We start from the raw sequence: 26,039 nt of genomic DNA on the forward strand, positions 1-26,039 counted from the left end.
TGGATCGTACAAGGGTCTACTTTTTCCTTTTTTTTTTTTTAAGTATGTCTTCGGCTCTACCGAGAGTAAGAACCCTTGGGTTCGAAATCGACGCAAGTGTACACAAGAGGACGTTTGCGAAAGCGCTAATTGACTGCGTAGGGGCAGATAATATTTCTGGCTTTACCCCCTATGGGGGTGGCAGATATGAAGTAGTTTGTAAAAATACAACAACAAGGGAGAAACTACTCAAAGGGGTTGAGTGTCAAGGGAAACTTTGCCACCCTTTTGTCGTTGGTAGCATCTCTAAAAAAGATGAGAATAGAGCGATTCCCTCTGGAATACCTAGAAGGAGGCAACGACATAATTAATCAAGTCTTTTCGAAATGGGGAACCGTACGAGATGTCCAAGTAGGCAAAGACGCTGACTACCCTGAATGGATGTCGGTGGAAGTCACGTTCTCGTTAACGATGAAAACAGAAGTTCCGAATTTTGTAATGGTCGGGTCGGCCAGGGTAATGGTGAGTTACCCGGGAGTAAAGAGGCAATGTTTTAAATGTGGACCCCTGACTCATCTCGGGGTCCAGTGCCCGAAGTTAAAGTGTAAGTACTGCCTAACAGCGGGTCATACACTAGCACAGTGCCAATCGGCATGCCTAAAATGCTGCACTAACGGCCATAAAATAGACACCTGTCCGGACAGAAATCTGGCCGAAAAATTGGGAGGCTATTACGCCCAACACGGAAACAACAGCCCAAAATGTCATTGGCGCAGAACCGAATGATTTCCTCACCCTGAAGGGCGCGCATGAGGGAACAACAAAGAATCATGCCGCCACCTCCGAAACACTGCCAAGTACACCAGTGGAGAACCCTGCAACCAGGAGAGATGAAGGGCAGGATGAACCGGCCACCGATCAAACCGCCACTACAGACGTAGCTACCGAAAATATCCAGCAACACCAACAAAACGGAACTATCACTGCAGTCACAATAGACGAGGACACGGAGGCAGTAGATATGGAAATCAACAATGCAGAAACCACACAAAAGAGGCCAGCCAGCCCTGAAGAAGTAAATATTAAAAAATCGAAACAAGGAAGTCTAGCACAAGTTGGAAAAATAAAGGCAATTTCAGAACCAATAAAGTTCCCTCACGCGAAAGCCAATGCACCAATACTGCATCTCTTAAAGGACTTCCCCGAGCATGTGAAGCTATTAAGAACAGCAATAGAAACATTCGGAGACATTGAACTCACAGGAAAAAACGGGCCTAAAGTTGTCAGCGCAGAATGGAACGATATGTTTGTCGAGGACATAAATGAAATCACTCCTGAACAGATTAACGATTTTATCGATGCAGGGGACGACGTGGGATTAGCATTGTACAGAGGCCTTTATATGCTAAACTACGTCCGCGGAGATAAATTAGCCAATCACATAATTAGAACCAACAAAAATAGACAGCAGGAGGATTTAAACCTCGCCTAACATGCTGGCAAGTCAGTCCATTCCTAGTATAGATCTGCCAGACGGGAAAAAAAAATCTGGTTTGTTTTTTCTTCTTTTTGTCCTCTTTCAGGTTAGAATTTTTGTTGTAAACAAGGTCTATGTCTATTCCACTCAGGAGGGGATATCCTGAGAACCTGGGCTGCGAAGGCTTACACCGAGGCGGTGCAGCTCCTTGTGGGCTGCATCACCCAGGCCAGGCTCTACCCCCGCTCTTCTCAGTATTAAACTGGTCATTCACGTTGAAATTTCAGAATTCACCTAGTTTCTTATTTCTTTGGTTCTGTCTTACAAATTGTTATGTGCAATTTTTAATGTTATTTACCAGTTCCTCTTTTTCATGTGGTGCTTCTTTCATTTGTTTTTTCCTACTTTCCTCGGCCAGACACCTGAAGAGGTGATTGACCGGGGAAAGATGAAAAGAACGGATGGAGGGAGATAATGTCGGAGATCTGCTTGGTGCTGACATTTAAGTCAGGCCAAGTAGATCGACTGAAGCCTCCTTTAACTATCTACTACTATCCACTCTATCTTTCTCCTCCTCTCTCACTATCAAGCTGAATCTCAGCACAACTTTTTGACTCTAAAGAGGCCAATGATGAAGAGATATGAACTCCCATTCTACCTCAATAAAGGTCGAAACCGGTCTGGCTAGTGGCCCCCATGCCTTTAATACAAAGCATCATACATCTTCTCCAGGAGATGTGCTTTGCATTATGGGTAAATATTAAGATTAGTGATCGGAGCTTATTCTACTTTTACCATGAGTTACCTTGGTCTTGCACTACCTGTAGGGTCAGCTAGACTTGCATTACGTGTAGGCGCAAACTTGACTTATTTGTCTGTTTGCTTACTTGGGATATGGAGTAAAACTAGGTTTAAAATAGCTTGGTATCTTTAACATATATATATATATATATATATATGATAAAGTTGATAACTAAGTAAAAATCTTTAATAATTCTTTTTTATTCAGAAGTATTTTAATAATATCTTAATTTTTTTGTTTATACGTGAAAAATATTTAATTCTGTACTGACAATTTACGGAGCACGAGGGTGGTGAGATGCCGTGATTGATTCATTTAATCAAGTACCCTTGGAGGGTAATGAATGGCAATGCTGTAGCTAATGAAGTTCTAACTGAGGCTCGGCTATTGCTGTTACCTTCCTGCCATGATCAGAGCTTTAATAGCTCAATAACACCCTACACTGTCCTCTACAGATAACGGGGAATATGAAAAGCATTCTTGCTTCATCCCTTTAAGCCAGTCCTTATAAGGATATAAGGAATGCTAGTCAGCCATGACTACAGCTTTTAGCTCAATAACACCCCCATCCACACAGATTTTCTTCATTCAGATGACGGGATAAAGAGTCAAGGACTCAGTCCATCTCCCAGTTCTTTTAAGAACTCGAAATAAATATGTCCCTTTACGTGGATGATACAACGATATTAGCCAGATCTAGTCTAGCGTTCCAGCCTGGCTCCTACAGATGAGACCTCAATAACTATCGAAACTGGTGCGGGTGAGACTTGGGAACAGGTTTTTGCCTGTCTCTGAGTGGGGCCACCGCTGAGATTATGGCTCTGCTTGGTGGTGGGTGAGCTGCTGAGAAGCTCTTCTCGGTGGTGGGGTGAGCCTGTCATTGGATGGAACAACGCTGAGTTGGGCGATCTTTCGGGATCGTCTTATTTTTAGAGCCCGTTTCACTCATACAAAGATCTGTACAGCCGCATCTTGCAATCAAGAAAACCTATTACTGATTGAAAAAATGGTTCGCCAAATGGAGACTGCAAGTGAATCCCCAGAAGAGTATCATCATACTATTCTCCAGAGACCGATGCTTCCTAAAGGGGACATCTTTCTATTCAACACAAAAATCCCGTGGCAAACACAGATCAAATACCTTAGTGTACTGCTGGACAGAAGACTGACTTTCAGCTGCCATATCAAGATGTATAAAGACATCAAAAGCCATTGCCCAGCTCTATCCTCTAATCAACAGGAACAGTAAGCTGAACACCAAAATCAAATTACTTATCTACAAACTGATTCGTCCAATACTCATGCTTCTCCGGCTTGCAGCCATACAGCTGATACTAATATTCTCACGTTACAACGTGCAAAATAAATGTCTACGAATGATCCTAAACGCACCATGGTTCGTAAGAAATGTGCAACTCTATCGGGACACAAATGTCTCCCCTGCATTTACACTTTCCTGCAGGCTATAGCAACAAAGTTCTTTTCGAAAGCATCTGTATACCCCAAAAAAACTGGTTGAACTAGATGCAAATTATGACGCAACAGATTACTTCAAACACAAAAGACCAAAATCCATGTCTAATCTTTAAGCCCGATCAGGGCGAGCAATTGGCTCATAATGCTTTTCTTTGTAAAATATCAATTTTGCTTCACTCTTTTTTGCCAGAAATGTTAATCGTTAATGTGGATATATTTTTGTTTTCTTGTATAGGTAACGCTACAAGTTAGTTGTATGTTAATAAACGTCGAAACCGGACCTTTCGATAGATGTACAAAAGGAAATGTGCTTTATTTATATTTTTGGATGCTAAAGCAGCTGATGAGTAGAACAGCTTCTATATACAACTATACTTGTATACAAGTATGTCGTATCGCATATCTGTCTAATTTTCGGTATGAATTGTGATTTCTTGCTAAGTGTAATTATACTTTATGACGAAATGAAAAAAAAAAAAACTTCCTACAAGAATGATATGTAATTTTATTTTCATAATAATAACAGTTATCTTATAGTCGTTGCGCTAATATATGTGTATGTTACTTGTTTACATTTTCTTGACTAAGTGCTTATATACATCCGTATATATACACACACTACTTAAACAAATCCTTCGGCCACAAAAGGATTATATGCAAGAGGCAAGGTGAACTATACAGAGCTTTAGTACACTATTATAATAACTCACCTGTCATCACAATCGTTTACATTATAGCAACTGCTGTAATATGACAGTTATAATCAGATTGAAAAGCAACCTGTATCTTCACTGTTCAATAGCAGGGAATCTCTGCATTCACAGGATTGTTTATCATAATGAATTAAGCTAATCATCTAGCAGTAAACTGATTAAGTGCAATAAGTGATAGCCGTTGGGATTTTAAACAGCAAATAATAATTATCTGTGTTTATTGTATGTCGACAATGACTAGATGCCAGTTTATACCGGTCTCACATACCGCAGGGATGTAAAAGAGAATTCGCGTATGTCTCAGTTGAATACCAAGGAGAATAAGATAGTCGGTAGGGTGGTTGATGATCTCTCACACATTTCTTAATTTTTTTTTTTTTTTTTTTTTGCTATTTAAATTCGTACTTACTCGTAGATGTACAAGCACATGATTTTGAAACGTGAATGACAATGTATGAAATGAAATATTATCTTGCGGAACATTTGAATTGTGGATTCTATATGCTTTTTAAAAAATTCAAGATCTTTTCCAGTTGAATTTCCCATTTGGAATGAAAATAGTAGACAATTTCCCCGATAATTCAGATTTTTCTCCATCACAAACAGACAAAAGTGATCGGTAACATGTGTTGACATAACTGACGTACCACAGCTAAAGCAGTTACGTAGCGACCTCTAACGAGTAACATGTACACTCGTTAATCGTAGCTAGCCTCGTGTATATTGGGTGTAACATGAGTTCCTCACCACGGTACACACACACACAGGTTAACGTACTTTAGTGATTAAAATATTAATGATTTCAAATAAATCAAGAAAAAAACTTAAAATTGTTAAATTGATAAAGAATAATAACTGATAGAAATCTGGGAAAAAGAGAAATTTTTGATTTTGAGACTAAAACAATTTCCATTGGCATTTTCTCTTCTTGGGAATGTGTTTTGATCACTAAAGATGCAATCATTATGTCTACGTGTATTTAACAGACTTCTCCGTTATTTTTTCCAGTTAAGTTGGTCTATTTAGCATCCAACATACATCTTAAATTATGATTTCTTGTAAATAAATGGAAATTCATTGTTTGAAGTTATACATTATAATTTTACATATCGTAGAATAAATCGAAATACAAGTTGAGTTAAGCAATTACGTAACTTAGTAGGAAAATTGGATGTCCTTTGGTTGAAAAAATCTAGGTTCGAATCCTATGTAGGAAGCAGAAACATTTATAATTTCCCTCTTTGGAAACCGACAAATGAGCCAGTAAAAACACAAAAGATAGAACTAATCCGTTTCACGATCTTAGTTGCCTCAACATCAATTCTAAATAGCAGAAAATAACTCGGCCCTCTCTCGCTCTCTCCGAGATGCAAGTTCTGTGCAAAATCTTTCTACATCTTTTTTTTATCCACCACCAGAAATTTAGGTTGCCGAATTTTGCATCTCGCCTCAGATGTAATCTGATCACTGCCTAGTGCGATGGCATAAGGCAGTGATGACTTTGCTCTTCTACTCCTATCGGCCGTCATTCCAAAAGTTTTTGCGACATTCCCCCATTATAGTTCACTATTCTGTGCAAATTGCAAATCATTGCTTTTGAAGAAGTTCAACTGACATCTCCACTCATCGTTAGAGTGAAATATTCGTGAAGATACATCGACATGATATCAGGCTTTTTACCAGTCGAAACTTTGCATCACCTACAAAGAACTAAATCTCTCTTTCTTTTCTTAAAAAAAAACAAAAAAACCTCTAATGAATATAATAATAAAAAATAATAAATATGTAAGTTAAATAGTAGCATCTATACGCCGAATCCATCATCATACATTCCTTCAGTATTTATGTTCTCGTAATCTCCTTGAAAAATCTGTGGATAGAGGTTAGGTGGATAGCAGACTGGTTCAGTCCTTTATCCAATCCACTGCATTTCTTAATTTAAACACCTACTGTCGTTTTATAAATTAATTTTGATGTCGAGAAATATCAAAATATAAACATGTCGCTCTGTCCAGTAATTTTGCCATCTTATTTTAAAATGTAATAACGGCTGTGTATTCTGCATTTTAGAATGCAACAGCACACAGTATTATCTTAAGAGAAAGAAGACCACACTCGCTTCGCTTTAGAAGAGGACTTAAAATTTGATGAGAAATAAAATGAATCTTAAGCAATTCAGAAACACTTATAGAATACTAAATATGATTAGAAATATTTTATTTATTTCGGTTAGAAGAATGATTGGTTCGCATTGAGATCCTTGACGCTCTGAGTACGCTTTCGAAGTCCAGTCCATTAAGACTAACCTTTCGGTTTTAAAGGCATGAGTTCGACATCCCCATTTAGGATGTAATGGACATTTATAAGAGAGTTTCAACGGAAAGTGAGTTAGCCGTTCTCAGAGGTTCCGGAGGTTCATCCCCCCCCCCATCACGAAGAAACCGGGTATTTTTCCTCAAACCAGATAAACGGGCTGGAAAACAAATGCACTTAACAGAGCCTTAGTTGCCTCTTCTCGTACGGGTTTGGAACTTACTGGATTCGGGAAGCAAAGATCCTTTATGTGCTTTTAAAATGAAGATGAGCAAATTGGTGTCATAAGGAAATGATAGTTTTGTATTCTACAAAACAGGCAAATCTGCCGGAGAACACACGCACACACTTGCAGAATTGTACATGCTTCGTTACTTAAGCCGTAATTCCCATAACCTCTACTCAACCATCCTTAGTTTGTACTTTATATTCATTATACAAATGAAATGCGAAATTAACTTAATTATTTAAATATGTGCCTTTTGGTAGTTATTTATCAAACTTATAAAAGAAGAACCAAAATCTGAAGTTAGAAATAAAAATGCAATTTGAGACGCATTTTTGTAAGCAGATAGAGTTGAACCAATTAATCTAATATAATACTGATTCAACAAGAAACCGGTTCAGTTAGCGCTTTCCACTAAGCAATAACAAAAGAATGACAGAATTCTTCTTATGTATTGAGTTAAGTAACACAATGGAGTGAGACAAATTTAGTGAGGAAGAACTTAGATCGATCTATAAAAAAAAAATCCAGATTTCTTGTTTTACAGTTACATCAATTAGTGTTTGTTTTCGAGCGACTATTTTTCTCGTGTGTCTGTCCAAAGAAATTTCCACCATCATTTGAATGCTTCTCAATATAAAAATATCCAAGCCACAAATAGCAATGTTCCACTTGCATCTTCTAGCCTTGGCCCATCTTTGTAACGTAATTCCTAAAGATTCTCACATGAAAGTGGGCTAAACAAACGAACGTGGAGATTCGCACTGCCGCTATCAGAACGCGGTGAGTTACGTGGAAGCTATTTGTGGTTCCAAGGTTCACTTGCACGAGCCGTCGCTGTGCACGCAAAGTCTCGAGCCGTGTCTATAACAAGCTTCGACAGCATAAATAGCATATCACATAGTAACGTAGGGAGTCTGGTACAGACTGTTTATGTAAGCGGTTATGATAGCTATTAGACAGCGATACTGCAATACTTATGTGAAAGTGATAATGGCGCCATCTGTCAAAACCGATAGCTTTATTTCATTTATTTATTTTTTAAATTCTGAAGCTCTTCTTTAATTGGTGATATATCATTCGTTTTTATCATTACAATTTGAAGTTTTATAAGCGTAATTTTTTACAACATGGTGTAGACTTACTTTTGATATATTTATTAATTTCTTGGGTGGTTATTTTGTTTGGAAAATTCAGCAATTTGTAAACTTTAAAGCTGAGACCGGCTAACTCGCCTTCGCCTGAAAAACCCCTTATAAAGGGGTTTTTCAGGCGAAGACGATTGATGTGAGTGATTCGCTAACTAGGTGGAATACAATTGAGATCCTACCAACGAAGACCAACTTCAGATTGCTTTTGAGAGTGCGCAATGGAGGCGTTATACTGGTAACAGAAAAAAATACAGTTGCTTAAGAATAACATAATACATTAAATAGTTAATAATGTTACTTTTAGTATTTTTTATTATTTACAAATGATTTATTACAAAATATTACAAATATTATGATACTATTACAAACGATTTACATATAAATGAAGTATGATGTTATGTTTTCTGAATCCAGCGGCATTTCAAGAGAGAGAGAGAGAGAGAGAGAGAGAGAGAGAGAAACTTTATTTTTAAACCACTTCAAACCTCCAGTACTAAGTTGGAGATCTCACAATGAGTGAACAAAGGTTTTCTAGTTGGTTAGTTCAACATACATTTAGAATTGTTGTACATCGACCTCCATATTATGTATACTATGACCCCCTATGCACCGATACCAAAAAATTGTGATTTTAACTGACAACTTGTAATCTATCTATATAGGCATAGTTAGAGAGCTTGAGCGGCACAATTTTCACTATTTACATTTCCCTTTTAATCATAGACTAGACGGTTTCTTATATCAAAGGGTAGTTTGTTTATCACGTCTGTAACTTATAATGAAAATCCGGTATATAGCCGATGATATGATGCCTACGTAATAGCTGATATAATTAGAAAAACAAAGTTGCTAATATTATAGGATAGTATTTTAAAACGCGGAACTAAAATATCACAATAAACTTTATCATTTCTTATACTTCCTAGACAACAATTTTTTTGGATGATTGTTTTCGATTACTCTGACTAAAAACTAAAATTGCGTGCGATAGATCGGATAACATGTTATATCGGAGGCGGATGAAACTCGTCCGCCTTCTAATGAGACGAGCTAACTCGGGTTTGGTTTAAAAGCAATTATAAAGGTTTCTTTGATAATACAGCAACGGAAATTGAATCCGGGAACTGAGCTTAATAGTTAATAAACTTTTGATGATATTTACTACGGGTACGCAAGGATGTCTTCGGTCCTGTCGACTGCATACACTAAAAAAAAGTCATATAAGCCTTAGGATTAGCATATCAATTAATCTTTAACGAAAAATTATATTTGGAACATATCATTCCCCCAATCGAGAGTAGGTAAGACTCCTTTAGACCTATATTTTTGAAGTCAGTAAGTCTTTATCCTGAACTCAAGTGATGTTAAGACTTTTCAGGAGAGTACAGCAAACAACTGCGGCCATATAGTGATCCTAAACCCTAACAGTTGTATTGTTGTCTGTAATAAAATTGTTCTGCGATCGAATGTTTAAGATTCAAGGTTAAAAACTTGTGTTTTTGGGAAAACTTGACTTGCCCGTGACAAAGATCAACTAACTCCGGATTCGGTCGAAGAAAAGCCTAGAAAAAGTTCCTCTAGTTGGCGACTAGAATCGACCCTATAATGGCTTTTCTTCGAGAAGCCTAGAGCTAAGGAAACAAACAACATTTCCATAGGGATAACTAATTACCACACACACACACACACACACGCGCACATTGTATCTTATTTTATTTTTATTTATTTATTTATTTTTTGATTCTATCCAAGATTTTATCCAAGATTCTTCTGATGTCTTATATACTATACTTAGTTATATAAGAAGTGGTTTCAGTTATAAAAGAAGAGCTCAGACACGAATTGGAAACCAACAGGCACTACTGCTGTTAGAATAGTAGATACATTTTCTGCATCTGACTCTTTAAAAAGTCGTATTTGTGTTATTTATTTATTTGTTTTATTTTTCGGATGCTGTAAGCTGTGGTGTATACAGAGGAGTTTAAGATTTTTTGTAGGTATTGCATTAAAGCACTTAGAGACCATATTGTTTGGTGTTAGAAAATCAAGACTAGATAGCGGACAAGAGTTGATAAACATCTTCATTCAGCACGAATCTTTTATTTAAGTCAAATCAAGGGTTAGGATTTAAAAAAGTGTAAACTCTATTATAACTATGGAAAAGAAGACATCCGAGTGGCAGGGGGGGGGAGGATTAGTACTGGTTAGGTGGCAGATGAATTTCATCTTCCGATGTGAGACCAATGCTTTGCTTACTGGAGGCTTAAAAGTGGGTTAAAACTCTCTGGTTTGGTCTTTGGAGCAAGTAAGGTTAAGGCCACTGAGCCTATAGATTATGCCTGTTAAATGTTTGTGTTCTTCTGAGCCAATTTACCTGTTCTGTAGAAAGAGACGAAAAACTCAGAGCTTTTTGGGATGACAATCTTAAATTCAAATGATAATGGATTCAAATAATAATGAACTCTGCCATTAATAAAAGGTTCCTAACATCTTATAAAGGATTTGAAGTGAACTCTTTGAAAGTGAAGGCTATTTGTTGCATCTTTTCCTTGACTGAGCTACAAGCGTTGACGAGTTCGAGACCATATTGTTTGGTGCTACTAGAGTGTCAAGAGACAGGAGAAACAGCAGAAGAAATGGCATTCTGTAGAAATAAAACTTGAACGAAGTTATGGTCTGAGTTACCACGAGGAAAGGAGATATTTATAGTATATTTGGAAGGGAAATTAGTTAAGAAAAAAAATGGAGGGTATTGGGGGAAGGATGTTATGGTCTACTTGTGGTTATAGTGACTATGTGTACAATTGGGTCATTACTAATTCATCGTTTGATTGTATGGGAAAAGGGCAGCTAGGTCTGAACTTTGAAGGCCCAAGAACGTGACTAACTTTTGGGACAGTCCGAGGTAAGATTGTATGATATCAATGAACACAGACCGTGGAATTTCCATTATCACAGAAAGAAAACAGATACATTATGTTCAAATTCTGTTTCTCAATGATCAGAATACCCAATGGCATTTCCTAACCGGACCTTCTCTATTATTTCTCAGTCTTCTCATAATTTTATTTTTAGTGTTATTATGTTTTTAATTGCAATTCAAATCAAATTCAAATCAGCAAACTCTTCTGTATCAGTGGAATAAATGCTTGCTAGCAATAATATAAGAGGTTAATGCTCTTAGTATTGAAGACATTGAAAAATAATCTCTTAATAGGACTAATTTAAACACAAAGACCAAAGGTCTTCTTAAATTGCCAAATGTGTTATGAGTAAGGTTCGAAAAGCAGTAAAATCTATTTGTTATCGTGATAGAAGTATATAGATCTATCTTGTTTTTCTTTTCTGGTTAATCGTTCAAATAAAAACTAGAAATTTCTCGTTCTCAGTATCTTATGCGTGTGTCGCAATTTTGTAACTGTTTACCTAACCCTCATCTTATCGCTTGTTTGTTTGCTGAGCAATGTGTCACAGACCTCGGCCTATATTTGGAACGATAAGCCATAAAGAGGTGGAGATATTCACAGATATTCATCAAGGATGAGGCAGGATGACAAACACAGGTGCAGGTTACGAGAGATCATTACTCTTCTAACCACATATTGCTTCACGAGAAAGACAATACCCACGAGGAAGATGTAGTTTGAATGCGTCTGCACGCACACACACAGATCATACGTAGTGTATACATATAAATATTTAAAGAAACACGAGAAACAGAAAGATGACAGATGACGTAATTTGGATTATTGTCCCGAACTGTGACGATCTCTTTATGGTAATTCAAGGTAAATTTAGAGGCTTGGTGTTTCTTGTTTTTTTTTTTTTTTTATTTCGTTATCGCACAGGGGTATGTAATGCTCAGTTGTAGACCTGACCGATGACTGATTTTGTTCTCGGAGCGATTTTTCACATATCAGCCCCTTCTTATATACATGAGTGGTTAGGAAAGCTAAAGCACATCACGACTATGTGTGTGTGTGAGCAAGTGGTCAAAGAAGAGATATCTAATCTTACATGCAGATTGGTATTATCAAAGATGAGGAAAGATAAAATATGTTCTTTCTTGCTTGAAAGAAAGCAGAAGTGTGGTTGGTGTCATTGAAGCTGGAGTTCTTCTCCTCTCACTCATTGAAATATAGCAGGGAGATCAGAATTTAGGGCATCGATTACGGACTATCTTGGAACTTAGGATATACGAGCATTGAAAGGTTTGTCGAATGCGATACACGAATACTGTCTTCAGAAAAATGAATAGGATTTGAGTTTAGTGATAGAAAGTCATTTATAAATCTCACACAGAACCCTGAGGATTCTCTGGCATTAACAGATAGATCTAATAGGAAAAGAAACCAGAAAAGAAATTGGTATTGCAGTTTCAAAGGGTGGATGATAGATGATGCAGTGTTAATTTGTTCAGTATGGTCTTATGGCAAATCAAATCCGATCAAAAGCCTTGGAAATATCTAAAGCGATCACATGGGTTTCACTAAACCTTTCCATACGTTGAGTCCTTAGATAGGTGATGTTAGCAAGGAGGATCTACTGTACACCAAGAGTGATGGAATCCATATTTTGTGGTCACTGCTTAATTGGTTGGCTTCCAAGGTATGAAGGAGTTGATTGTTAATGACTTTCTACATTGTTTTTGAGGTGAGCGTAATGGAACTATAGTAGTTGGATGACTGGATTTTATCTCCTTTCCTTGGGATCGGTTGGCTTTATTTTCTCTACTTTCCATAGCAAAGAGTGGAGGACAGATGAGTATGAAAGAGAGAGAGAGAGAGATAATAAACATGATACAGCAAATGGACGTCAGTTTCGTTGAGAAAGTTTTTAGCACATTTTTGGGGGATTCCACCAGTATCAGAAGACTTTCTTGTACCCAAGCTATTCAGAATTTCGTGAGAAAGCCATCAGAAGAAAGACCAGAAGCATGCAGTGCGTAGTTCTTGATATGCTGTTAAGGGGTATTTTCCGTAGAGCTGTGTAGGAGGAGGTAGACGAGAACAATAATGAGGAAGGTAAGCCTTGTTTTGGAATGATGTAACGTTGGTACTATTAAGATGGAAGAATAAAAGTTGCTCCCAAGGACCTCTGCCAAGGACCAGAAGGCTCGCCTGCTATTTGAGGGAGGCAAGTGTGTATTTCAAAGTCGGAAAATATATATTAGTTTTATTTTTTATTTGATTCCTAGATTATGTAACAATAATGAAGCGTAAAGATTTAATCTAGGAATAATATGCACACATACAAAACATATAACGTTATTATTATTTATCTGTTTCTTTGACAATCGTAAACACAACTTCATATCCTGCTATTTTAATAAATAAAAAAAAAAGATTTTTTTTTCAGTAGAAATAACAAGACGTGTTGTTATATACTATTTTTTATTAGTTTGATAATGATGGGCTTTGCTTTGTAGAACAATAATCACAACACTGCGATTATGTATCTTTGTATTTGTAGAATACTAATGAAGTTATTTTAACTTCTTTTGCACTGTACAAGCACGTATAAATTAGAAAAAAGGAATGATAATAATTACACCTTACCAAGAAATCCTTGGAACATAAAGTGAAGCAAAAATATAAATATCTATTGTGTATTTTCATTTTGCTTACACAAACATAACTGAAACCAGTTTACAAGGTTTAAAAATGAAACTTTTAATGCGTTTTTATTTGTTTAATGTTACTGTCTCTACCCACACATACGCACACACAAACCTGAAATGCCATTATTGCTTGAGTATATGAGTAATGGAAAATAGTTCATTGGTGCTTTACGCCATGATTTTCCAATTCCTGATTGAAATGGAAATATTCATCTAGTAACCCAAATAAAAAAAAAATGTTGTGACTCGAAAACTATTTCGGTTGTTCAATTGTCGATGATACTCTGGTCCGATTGGATCAGCATCATCCTTGAACTACACGGCGGTTTAGCTCACGGAACTGGGATATGAATAATATTAATATTAGGCAAGTATTAATCAAAACTTATCGATTCTCTGAGACCTTTTGGTCTCAAAGAAAAGTCTTGACAATAATTTGCGAAGCCCTCTACAGCGAAACACGTTCATTTAGGTTCAGTGAACTATCAGGTAGCAATAATTGTTTATAGATCAAGGATCAGATCCCTGATCTTTGACGCTCCAACTCCCCCCCCCCCCGATTTGTTTATATAGCGCTTATATAGGTCAGTGTTGGATAACATTTCCACTCTTCCATCAACAGTGCGTCTGGATTTGAATCACAGTTCAGCATGGCTATTAATCAACGTTTTTAGGTAGTAATTGATTTTCATCCTTTGATGTAACATCTTTCAGTTTTGAACATTCATAAATATTCCTTCCTTATGGGAAACGAACCAGTTCTTTCCAAACAGAAGTCATGGTTTGCCTATTTCATTCTTGACGATGTCGATACATCGCTAAGAATGACTTTGCTGTTACCATAGAAACATAGAAGCATAGCGTCACATTAGGTTTAAAGCAAGAATAAATCATACATCATCGTACATAAATCACGCCAGAATGAATTAGCTGTTACCATAGAAACATGGAAGTATGACGTCACATTAGATTTAAAACAATTGTTTATTGTTATTCAGAAAAATCTATTGTTTTATATTAGTAAGAATAATATGCAATTATACATTATCCTTAAGAGAATCATGTTGATTAACAGATGAGATGAACGAAGGGAGGGGGGAGCTCCTAACTGAGCCAGTTTTTTCTGCATTCTGTGAGTTTTATTTTGGTGTGGGAATATACCATTCTTTTCTCAACATTTATCACTATGCAAAAAAGTCAAAACACACATTGCTTAGGAGGTCTTATAATTGCTAATTTTACAATCCTATAATTATTACTTGTATTTAATATTATGAACGCTTACATTTTTTAAAGAAAAATTATTTGATAAAAAAATACGAATAGCGTTTGCATCCCGATTTTATATCTCTCAAAAGAAAGATGCGAAAGTGGTAAATATTTAATTTTTTTATTTTCCTCTTTTTTCTGAAAAAAAAAAAAAGATCAAAAGAAGGAAGAATATCATGAAATTTTAGAATTCTAATCGTACCTGTGATTTTAATATTAATTTCAAATCAACTACAAACACGTACCTCGTGCCACAACAATGACATTCATTGACTGATACAGTTGGCAATATTAGTATGAACTTATTGTATGACGAACATTATTTAAGATAACGTACGTTTTGTGCGTGGTCATAGTAGAATGAAATGTAAAAATAATTCAGCAAAGAGCAGAGGAAGAAGAATTACAAATCTAGCTACCAAAGATAATCATGAACCATACTGGTTGTTGCGTAAAATTAATCCAAGAAAAAGAAAAACTTCAATAGCAAAACAAGAGATTGTTCATTTTGTATTCTTTAATATTTCTGGATTTCTACGAGGAAGATCTAAAAATGAGCCGGCTAGATATTAAAAGAAGAAAATAGTATATATATATATATATATATATATACAGGGTGATCAAGATTTAAGTATACCTGTTTAGGGCCTTGTGGAGCGCCACCTAGTGATCCAAATGCTGAGAAATTGCCGGAATACATTATATGTTATGTGGAAGAGATATCTGAGGGAAAAAGTAGTTCCAAAAATCACCGAGTTGAGTGGTATGCAAATTCCACGCATTTGGTGTTTAAAACGCTCCCTGGTGGTGAAGTTTGGAACTACATTTTTTTCCCATCAGATGTCGCTTTCGCATGACGCACAATTTATTCTCGCAAATTTTTTCGCAACATTTGGATCACTGGGTGGTGCTCTAAAAGGCACAGGGATACTTGGATACTTTAATTTTAATCACCCTGCATATATACATCTCTTTTTATATTATTTGTGTGTAAAAGTAAGAAAAGTTAACTAAAGCAAGAAGAAGAAGAAGAATACTTAACAAATAACTCAAGGATAAGTTGTTATCAGTGATGGGAAATTAAAATCTCCCATTACGAAGTGTAAAAAAATTCCGAATGAATTCCATTTCTATTGAAGTTTGATGTGTGTTGAATGTCATTATAAACCGTTTAATATTTTTGTTGTAATTTGAATAATGATCAAACGTGATGATGTATTTGCTAATAAAAGAATATTTACTATTACAATATATCATTAAGTTAATCTACTAGTGTGAAAAGTTTTTGTTTTATTTTTTTTTAAACTACCCAAAGTGCACCATGCAGCTGGTGGCAAAGGAGAAATGCATAGAGCCATTGAACTGCTTAAAATAATCAGGAAAATTATTTTAAACGTGTTCATTAAAGCCGTGATCATTTTGATTAGTCAACATTTAAAGTTTAATACCTACGAAATACATTTAGTCCATTAGGATTCTGCCACTGTAATTAGCTAATATTAATGTATGAGGCCTTAGTTATATACATTTTGCTTTCTTTCTTTTATTTTGTCATTACATTTTTATTTCGTTTCCTTTATCTCTTCTTAAATAATATTATTCATGAGTTTACCAGGACTGCTGGGAAAGGTGAAACACCAATCCTCTGGATCAAAATTCTGCCAGTTCATTAACACGTAAGATTTTCTCTACAAACTGAATGATTTCCAGCTAGTGAAGTGCGGTATTACTATTACGATATTCGACTAACAGTTTCGAGTTGCTCAGTAACTAAAGAATCTTGATCAAGTATCATAAAGTGCAGAAAAAGATTCTGAGATTTTTGAAAGTATGAAGTTATTGACGTGTCATATTTGTGTTCTGCAAGGTTGAAAAAAAACTGTTAGAGAAATCTGATTATCTGTGAATCTTTTGAATCATAACTGAGTTTGACGGAAGTGCAATAAAATCTTTTATTTCCAGAAAGAATACAGGTTCTGTTTCGGTGTGCCTCAAGAATCCTAAATACTTAAAGAATAATTAAAACGAGCGATATTTTTCATCCCGCTACTTATTCTATCTGAGTGTTTATCTAAAGCACTGTCTCCTAACGGATTATCGTATCCATACTTTTAAATATTCTGATAAGATCAGTATCAGGGTTCGTTCAAAATTATATTTCATGTGATTTTCCGTTTAGTTTTCTCAAAAAGGAGATTAAACGACATTTAAATATACGGAATTAAAACTTCGCAAAAATCTGGGGGGGGGGGGATTTTTCATATGTGAGGATGCTAAGTCTTTGAATCTTCTTAGGATGATTTGTTTTGCGGGAGAGGAAGCAGAATTTATCGGACGAAAATAATCTTTTGCCATCATCAGAGCCAGATTAAGTAGTCTTCATGACAGAATTCCTCAACTTCGTGTAAGAGGGAAAAGAGGAGGGGGATAAATCTGGATCTTTCAATCAAAAGATGTGTCGTTTTTCTGACGGTGTAAGACCAGAGTCAAATGGGAAAGAAATTAAGGGGATTCGACTTTAGAACAATTCTGATTGCTCAGTTGGTCATACTGAAATATTTTAACGCAAATAAAAAATAAAACAAATTGTTCGCAGCCGACAAGATTCGAATATGTGTGAGGACACCCCGATCTATTTCTAATCCATGCCTTAACCATTCAGCCAGCCACTGCTGGTCACATGACATTTCAAATTCTCATAAAATTATAGTTCTTCAATTTCAAATGCGGTAATTCTTCATAATCCGAGTAAGTTTACATGTATATCCCAACCAAATACAACATAATGGTTAGTATATACATAAACTTACTTGTATTACGAACAATTAGGTGTCTGCATTTGAAACTTAACCTCTATAATTAGCAAAACTTAAAAAACTTGTCTAACAAGCAGTCGTGGCCGAGTGGTTAAGGCGACGGACTAGAAATCCGTTGGGGTTCCCCGCACAGGTTCGAATCCTGTCGACTGCGGAGGAAGTTTTTTTTTTTTTATCCTTTGCTTTCAGCAATATTTCTACATCTATGAGCGGAGACCGCTGTTATCTACTCTATAATATAAAATGATAAGCCTTTTTTTGTAGCGTTTTTGTGTCACGTTTTTCGTCAAGTTATTTGAAACGTTTTGAAACTCAGGAGATACCCTGAGTGTCGAGTTTTCAAAATTCGAGTCATCAGAATTCAAGGAGAACCGGCCTACCAGTCCGGAACACTTTATACATTGAAGACTCGACACTCAGCGGCTACCCTGAGTCTTCAAAATTCGAGTCATCAGAATTCAAGGAGAACAGGCCTACCAGTCGGGAACTGGGGGGGGAGGGGAAGTGCCGTAGGCCCCAGCGGGGAGGAACTCCCCTTTTGAAGACTCGACATTCAGGGGCTACCCTAAGTGTCGAGTCTTCAAAATTCGAGTCATCAGAATTGAATGAGAACTGACCTACCAATCCGGAACACGGGGGGTTGGGCGCCAATATTATGATGTGAGCTTCATAATATCTTCGGGTTTACTCATGAATATTTTTATAAAAAACCCATCCATTTGACAATTGAACTGCCATATATATGGATTATTATTATAAGTTCAGAAGAATAGTACTATATAATATGGATCCCAACGCAGAATCTGGATAAAACAATAGTAGGTATCACAGCACTATGTTACTACATTGTTATATGGATGTATAACTTAATTATACATTGCTTGATTAATTAATTTTGTAAATCGGTAGCGGGGTAGCTCATCTGTGGCCTCGATGCATGTCTTATACCTCCTAGGAATTTATTCCACCAGGTTTTGATAAATAGCTACAGGCATGTGACTCCACTACGTCATGATGTCTCCACTTTCCCTTACATCGAAGAGGAGAACAAAATGCGTTGTTGTGCTGATACAAGCGACGATTAATCTTCATGGTACCGCCACCACAGCTTGGAAGCACAGAGTTGTCCAGGATATTTTGACGCAGACTTTGGACATCGCAACCAACGAGTCAAACGAAAAGTAGCCCCCACATCATTCAAAAACAAAAGTTTACTTGACCTTTTTATGGACATTATAGATTCACAAAAGAAAAAAAAAATGATGTCAGTCAAAATAGGAATGTAAAAAAATTCATAAAAATTCTTAACTGTGATTGAAACCGGGACATTGTTAAAAGAGTTCGAGAATGAAGGCAAGGTAAAATTCAGTCATCACAACGTATATGAATCAGTCTAAAGTCCGACTTAAAATCCGATTTTGTTCTAACAATCAACTGAAATCTTCTTTTATTACGGTGACAAATCACATCCAGTAAATTAAGTCGAAAAATATTATAGATGATTGTCATATCAAAATATTTTTAAGAAAGCAACAAAACAATATTTATTAAGTTTAACGTTCTCTTTAAAGTGTCCTATTATTCAATAATAATATAACTAACACTTTGACAAATGGATGTTATTTAATCCCCCAGTGAAAAGTTTTTATTTATTTATTTATTTTTTTAACTGGTCGAGAACGCATTTCCCCTACTTCTTTCCCTCCCTCCGGTAATAACATCTAATCTTATTGAAAAACGACCCTTGAGATTCAACTGACTTTTCCAGGAACGCATCCAAGGGGAATGTTGAGCCCACCTGTACCCAGCTGTCAACTTTTGCGAGGCCGCATGTCATTATCGTATGACAACCAGAGGTCAGAGGCCTCACTTGGTCTCTTCAAGCACATTTTCCCCTTATCACAAATCGCTAGCATTTTATAAAAGAAATGTAAATGAATCTGCGTATATATATATATATATATATATATATGTATGGAAAAAATGAAACCGAGAAACTTTATTTTTTTATTTATTTTTTATTTATTATTTTTTATAGAAACAAATCATAGTTCGAGGTCATTCAACTGAACTGTAACTAAATTGTTTAATTTATACCTGACCAGCACTTAATACTGATCAACGAGTTCAAAGGTAAATGGTCAGGTCAAAGACATGTCGATTTTATATTTAGCAATCCTTATTTTGAAATGTGGTCAGCTTCATGTTTTTGCAAATCCATCAAATATATTACCAACGATAACATAGCAGTTTGTAAGTAGGTTGCTTATATGAATACGTATTAACAATGCTTCGTATCAAAAATCTACTATTTCTGATGAGATGTGGTGGAATGTAAATTACATAACATCTGTGAATGTCTACAGGTACAAAATATCTTAATATACGAGTCTATCAATGTAAATGAAGATTTATAATTATTATAATTTAGTACTTTCTTTAGTGTGATTACTGAATTCTCACAACTGCAATGATTATTTGTTTGTTTATTTGTTATTACTGATTTAGTTTTAGAGTGACTAGAATTTTCTAGATGTATACTCATTATTCATATGTCCAAAGAACAACTATGGAAGTTGTACGGTACCATATAAAGTTGTTTTTAACATTTAGATATGCACATCCTGTTAATATTTATGTCATCTGTATCCAGGATGTTTAACTATCGTGCTACACAAAAAATAGAAGTCATTAAATGTATGTAGATAAATAAATTGCTGACATGTTGAAACGTATTAGTAATGCTTAATCGGCCAAGAGTCTCCGTAGCTCAGTCAGTATAGAAGAAGCCGTTTGGTAGAAAAGACCTGCGTTCGACTCTCGTCAGTGACGTGAGTAACATTTATCTGGTCTCTTTCGACTAAAGGTGAGTTAACCGCTCACCTAAGAAGGTAGGATTTTTTTTTTCACCCGGAAACGTGGTTTTTCGTCCACCAGAACATTCAAACATTCCCGTGAACACACACGGATTACAGTGATGAATACGTCCCAGCCATATGCCGGTCCCCAGCACGGATAAAATTGATGATTTGGTCGGCAATGTCTACAAAGTCACATACGGTCGTAAACGTCTGAAAGGTAAAACGAGGCAACCATCGACCAAAACCAGAGCAATTCACAATGGCTTTGAAACTGATTTTATCTTATAGATTGGAGAGTATTCTCTATATCTATATAGATATAGAGAATACTCATCATCATCATCATCATCATCATACGTATCAAGGATTTAGGCCTAGCATGGCCTGTTCCGGCCTTAGAAGTCATCGTTGAATCGTTTAAGAGGACGTCCTGGTTTTCTTTTTCCTAATGGCTTGTACTTTAAGGCTTGTTTTGGTATTCTTTCTGTTTTCATTCTTTGAACGTGTTCCATCCATTTATCTTTATATTTTTTAATTTTTTCTATTACTGATTCCTGGTTTAATTGTTTCATGATTTCTTCGTTTCTTTTGTGATCAAAAGGATATACTTTGCAGTTTTTCTCATAAACTTCATTTCTGCTGTTGTTAATCTTTGTTTGTCTTTTTGTTTTATTGTCCAGATTTCGCTTCTATACATTAAGACCAGTAGGGCTAATGTATTGTATACTTTTAGCCTGGTTTGTTTTTGAACTAGGTTTGGTTTAAATATAGAGTTAATTACACCTGTTATTTTTAAATATTTTGCAATTTTTACGTTTATATCTTTTTCATTTTCATATGTGATCATACATCCTAGGTAGTTAAATGAATTCACCTGTTCTAAGATCTTGTTATCTATTACTATTTTAGTTCTTGCTGGATCTTGAAGGCCATAAAGGACCTTTAACGGCCATAGTTTTTGATTTTTCCGTTGATATTATCATATCATAATCTTTGGATATCTCATTTAGATTTAAAATAGCTTTCTGTAAGTTATCTTCAGAATTTGTAATTATTATTTGGTCGTCGGCAAAGAGGAGATGTTTAAGTTAACTGTAGGAGAAAGTTTAATTCCTTGATGTAAATTTTTACTCCATTTTATTATTATTTCATTTAAGTAGATATTAAAAAGAGTTGCTGAGAGGGGACATCCCTGTCGGACCCCTTGGTTTATCTCTGTCATATATGATAGCTCGTGATTTAATCTTATTTGTATTTGATTATTTTCATATATACTTGTGACAGCTTTTAGGATATTATTTGGTATTTGTCTTTCTTTTAATATGTTAAATAATATGTTTCTTTTAACTTTGTCAAATGCTTTTTCAAAGTCAATAAATGCAATATGTGTTTCTAAATTATATTCTCTTCTTTTCTCTATTATTAATTTTAGGCAGGAAGGCTGGGTCTATACATGATCGTCCTTTTCTAAATCCATTCTGTACTTCTAAAATAAAGTTTTCGGAATATTTCATTATTTGTTATTTAAGATTCTGCTATATATTTTGTAACAGGAATTTACCTATTACCTTTCTTAAAGATAGGATAGAGAATACTAGACTATCATATGTCGGTCTATGACATTATCCCTTCATTTCCTGAAGGTATATACCAAAAATAAATGTAATGAATAAGGAATATACCGAGAATGATGAAACAAATTACGTTTTTATGTACATAAATGATGTATTCATAATATAGTAAGATAGTATCATTTTTAATGCTACTTTAGGGCTCCATTTAGGAAGGTAAAGTGTCACGCCAGATGAAAATCATTTATCTTGTTTTAATTATTTTAAAAAATTTACCTTTATTATCCTAATACATTTCTATAGCTAGGAAATGTATTATATGTTTTTGGACATATAATTGGGCTCCACCAAGTAAGACGAAGATATTTTTTTAAAATATCTTTACAATTAAAGTCAACAAATAAACAATTCTAACACGTGCAATTTTTTCCTTCACAAAGTTCATGGAAATTACAAATAAATAAATACATAATTAAAAAAAAAAAAACATGTCCGTCTTCACTACACCCGGAACAAGATGATCATATGCAGTCTTTTATTTGTATTACATTTACCGTTAAAAACAAATTATTTTCCCTTCCGCTACTTTTCGACTTTAGATGATCCGAATATTTACTTCATGGAATCATTAAAAGTGAGATCTGCAACGGTTTCAATTTGTTTACATCCTGTTTTGAAACTTAGTCTGCCTGCTTTGATGTCACAGACCAAAAGATTCGTCTGCTACCCCGAAATGCAGTTCATTAGCAACTGTTGAAAGATACAAATTATAACACACACACACACACACACACGCTTTCGTTTCCTTTCCTTACACAGATCGACTTATAAACGGGGGGGGGGGGGGACGATAGAAAAAAACGCAAAAGCTAGAAACAAAAAGAATGCCGCGCATGAAATAACCACTGTGTAAAATATTAAACGTAAACTTCTCTGGTAGCGAGGGATCGCCAACTCATCCGTCAATAGAATGTGTTTTACAAGTGCTAACAGATCACTGCACTTCTTCAATAGCTCAATTATGTGCTGTTCTTTTCTTCGACGTTGAGCTTAATTTTTATTTTTTTTTTCATTTTTATTTTTTTTTTATTTTTATTTTTATTATTTATTTCTATATTTTTTCTGCTTTAACATTTTTCTCAAGTATAATTTCCAGTGGCTGACAAAGACCTGGAAAAGAGCAAAATTATTACGCTAATCTTATCCCAGAGCTTATATCTAGTTCTGAAACCATAACGATATAAATTTGCTTTTTATCCATCGGACAAGTTCGAAAGAGTATTCTTAGCATCTTGCGAGCAAAACAAATTTGAAAATAATCTTCACAAAATATACACGAAAAAAAAAATCTCAGCTCTAAATTGACAATGACTATTGACCCCCCCACACACACACACAATACTAGGATGTTTGTGAAGCCGCATACATGGTAACTGTTCCTCTTTATCTCCATCTAATAGAGTGAAATAGTTCCAGAATTGCTCTAGGATCAAACTCGAAAACGCAAAAGCTTTCAGGCCACCTCATGTTTACAATAAGCAGGATGGTCTTACACTAAACAACGGAAACGATACATATAGGGGCGAATGCTGGTCTTGCAATTCACGCTTGCTCTTGTTGTCATTCAGGGACTGAGAGGTGTGATTGAAGTCTGATTAGCGGAATAATGAATTACTGACCATTTAAACCTATATATTTAGAAATTTACAGGGTGTTCGGGATAAATTTGACATATTTATAATTAATTATATTTTTCCGTAAGTTACATGTATTAACACACACTTCTCTTCATTTAAAAGTTTGGACCCTTCTTCATTCATATACAAGATGTCAGAAAGGATGGATAGCTGGAACCCACCTGAATCATGGAAGAGAATAACTTGTATCATGATGATTCGTGCCCGCCATCAAAATAAGGATATTACGACTGCTGCCCAATGCTCCCTGAATACAGTAAAAACAATCAGGCATGAACTAGAGACTTGCAATGGTGACTACGAGGATGTAGCAAGAAGAAAGATCCCTAGCAGTCGATCTGATTGCGTTCGTACAACAGAATTCCTCGCAAATCTGCAGGAACAGGTGTTGAAGAACCCTGGCATTGGAATTCGGGCTTTGTTCGTGGAGTTGCTAACTGTAGTCAAGCCCTGGATAACAAGGGTAGCCAATGGTAGGCCGTATGTATGGCAGCAGGATTCGGCCCCTTGCCACACCTCTGGGAAAAGTCAAAAATGGTTGTCTGAAAATTTCTACGACTTCACCAGTCCAAATGTTTGGCCTCCAAACTCCCCAGACCTTAACCCCATGGATTATTTTGTATGGGGCGCAGTTGAAAAAGACACCAATCGCACTTCCAGTAATACAAAAGCCCAGTTAATGGATAAAATTAAAACAGTTTTTGCGGCCCTTCCCAGGGAGACTGTAGCATCAGCTTGTTCGAGGTTCCGAAGCAGAATTGAAGCTGTGATCGATGCTAATGGTGGTTATTTTGAGTAAATCTTGTTGATAGTATTGTAATTAACTCTGCCTGTAATGTTTTTTTGTCAATTCATTAAATTTAATAGATACAAAGAAGATTTTCTTTTTCCTTACGAAACTGTCAAATTTATCCCGAACACCCTGTATGTACATTTAATCATACAAATACAACATTTATTTTACAAATGATATTCTATCTTTTTCAATTTAGCTACTTGAATACAAATTCTACCCTGCGGTTCTTCTTTATGAGCTGGTCAATAACATCGTCATAAAAAGTTGGTTGTAACTTAATTTTCCCAAGCAACACGCACACTTGTAAAGGCTGGCTGAAGCTCACTAGCTACGTTGACTGCGTATGGCCTGTGTTTAAGACGACGTGAAGGGAGCGGAAATGACTATGCGCGCGCATGAAATCACAGTGCTGTAGCGAACGGCCTGGAAGCTCCTACAACCGAGCAAGCCAAGGTAGCTTTGGCTAGACGAGCAAGCATCGGCCTTCAATACACAACGCAAAGCTCAATTATTGCCGCGCAAGCTTAAGACATCTTCTATCTACAAAAATAAAAGCCTAAATGGAATGTTTATAAATGCATGCATTTATTAACAAATAAATATTACTTCTTTCTCAAGTAATGAGCTTGCGCAGCAAGCATGGAGAATTCGCCACTGGATACATAGGATAACATGTACATGAATCACTTCCTTTCAAGTAATATATTGACCATATAAGAATAGACCCGACTATTGCACATTTAATCACCAACTTACTGCCTATATCTCGTCTTCATAATGTGAACAAAGATCTCGGTATGTATAAATTATGCACAGCGTTAAGATGATTAAAGAAAGACAGTTATAAATAGAAAGTCGTGAAATATAGATGAAACCAGTTTCCAACGCGAACGTGTAATTATATGTCATTATACATCTTACAGCAATGTTTTCGCTGTAAACGTTGAAATAACAAGGCCACGTCACATGCATAGAAACGCGCCCTCTATCTAATAAACAGAAGATAGGAATTGGGGAGGATAGATTTATCGTTATTATCACTAATCCTGGTTTGTATCCTTGGCAGTAAACAACAATATACATCTAAAAATGAGGCAATCAGAGTCTAAAGAAGCATTTGCAGGGAATAAATGCCCCTGTTTATCACGTGTTTATTGGCAATGACAAGGGTCGTTCACACAACTTACATAACATTTGGAAGGTGATATAAAAACTGTTTATTCGTCTGCATCCGCAGGAGTGGCATACTTTCACATTTCCTACTGCCCCGAT

At 35.8% G+C, this 26,039-nt stretch overlaps 1 non-coding gene across 1 annotated transcript; it reads left to right on the plus strand.

Moving 5' to 3' along the window:
• The first annotated feature begins 17,915 nt into the window (after positions 1-17,915).
• Positions 17,916-17,996, plus strand: TRNAS-AGA (transfer RNA serine (anticodon AGA)). The gene has a single exon. It is a non-coding gene; the product is annotated as a tRNA-Ser (tRNA).
• Positions 17,997-26,039: the final 8,043 nt, after the last annotated feature.

Source organism: Typopeltis vanoorti, chromosome 2 (genome assembly GCF_054136105.1).
Source record: "Typopeltis vanoorti isolate ZY-2024b chromosome 2, IOZ_Tvanoo_1.0, whole genome shotgun sequence".
Lineage (NCBI taxonomy): Eukaryota > Metazoa > Arthropoda > Arachnida > Uropygi > Thelyphonidae > Typopeltis > Typopeltis vanoorti.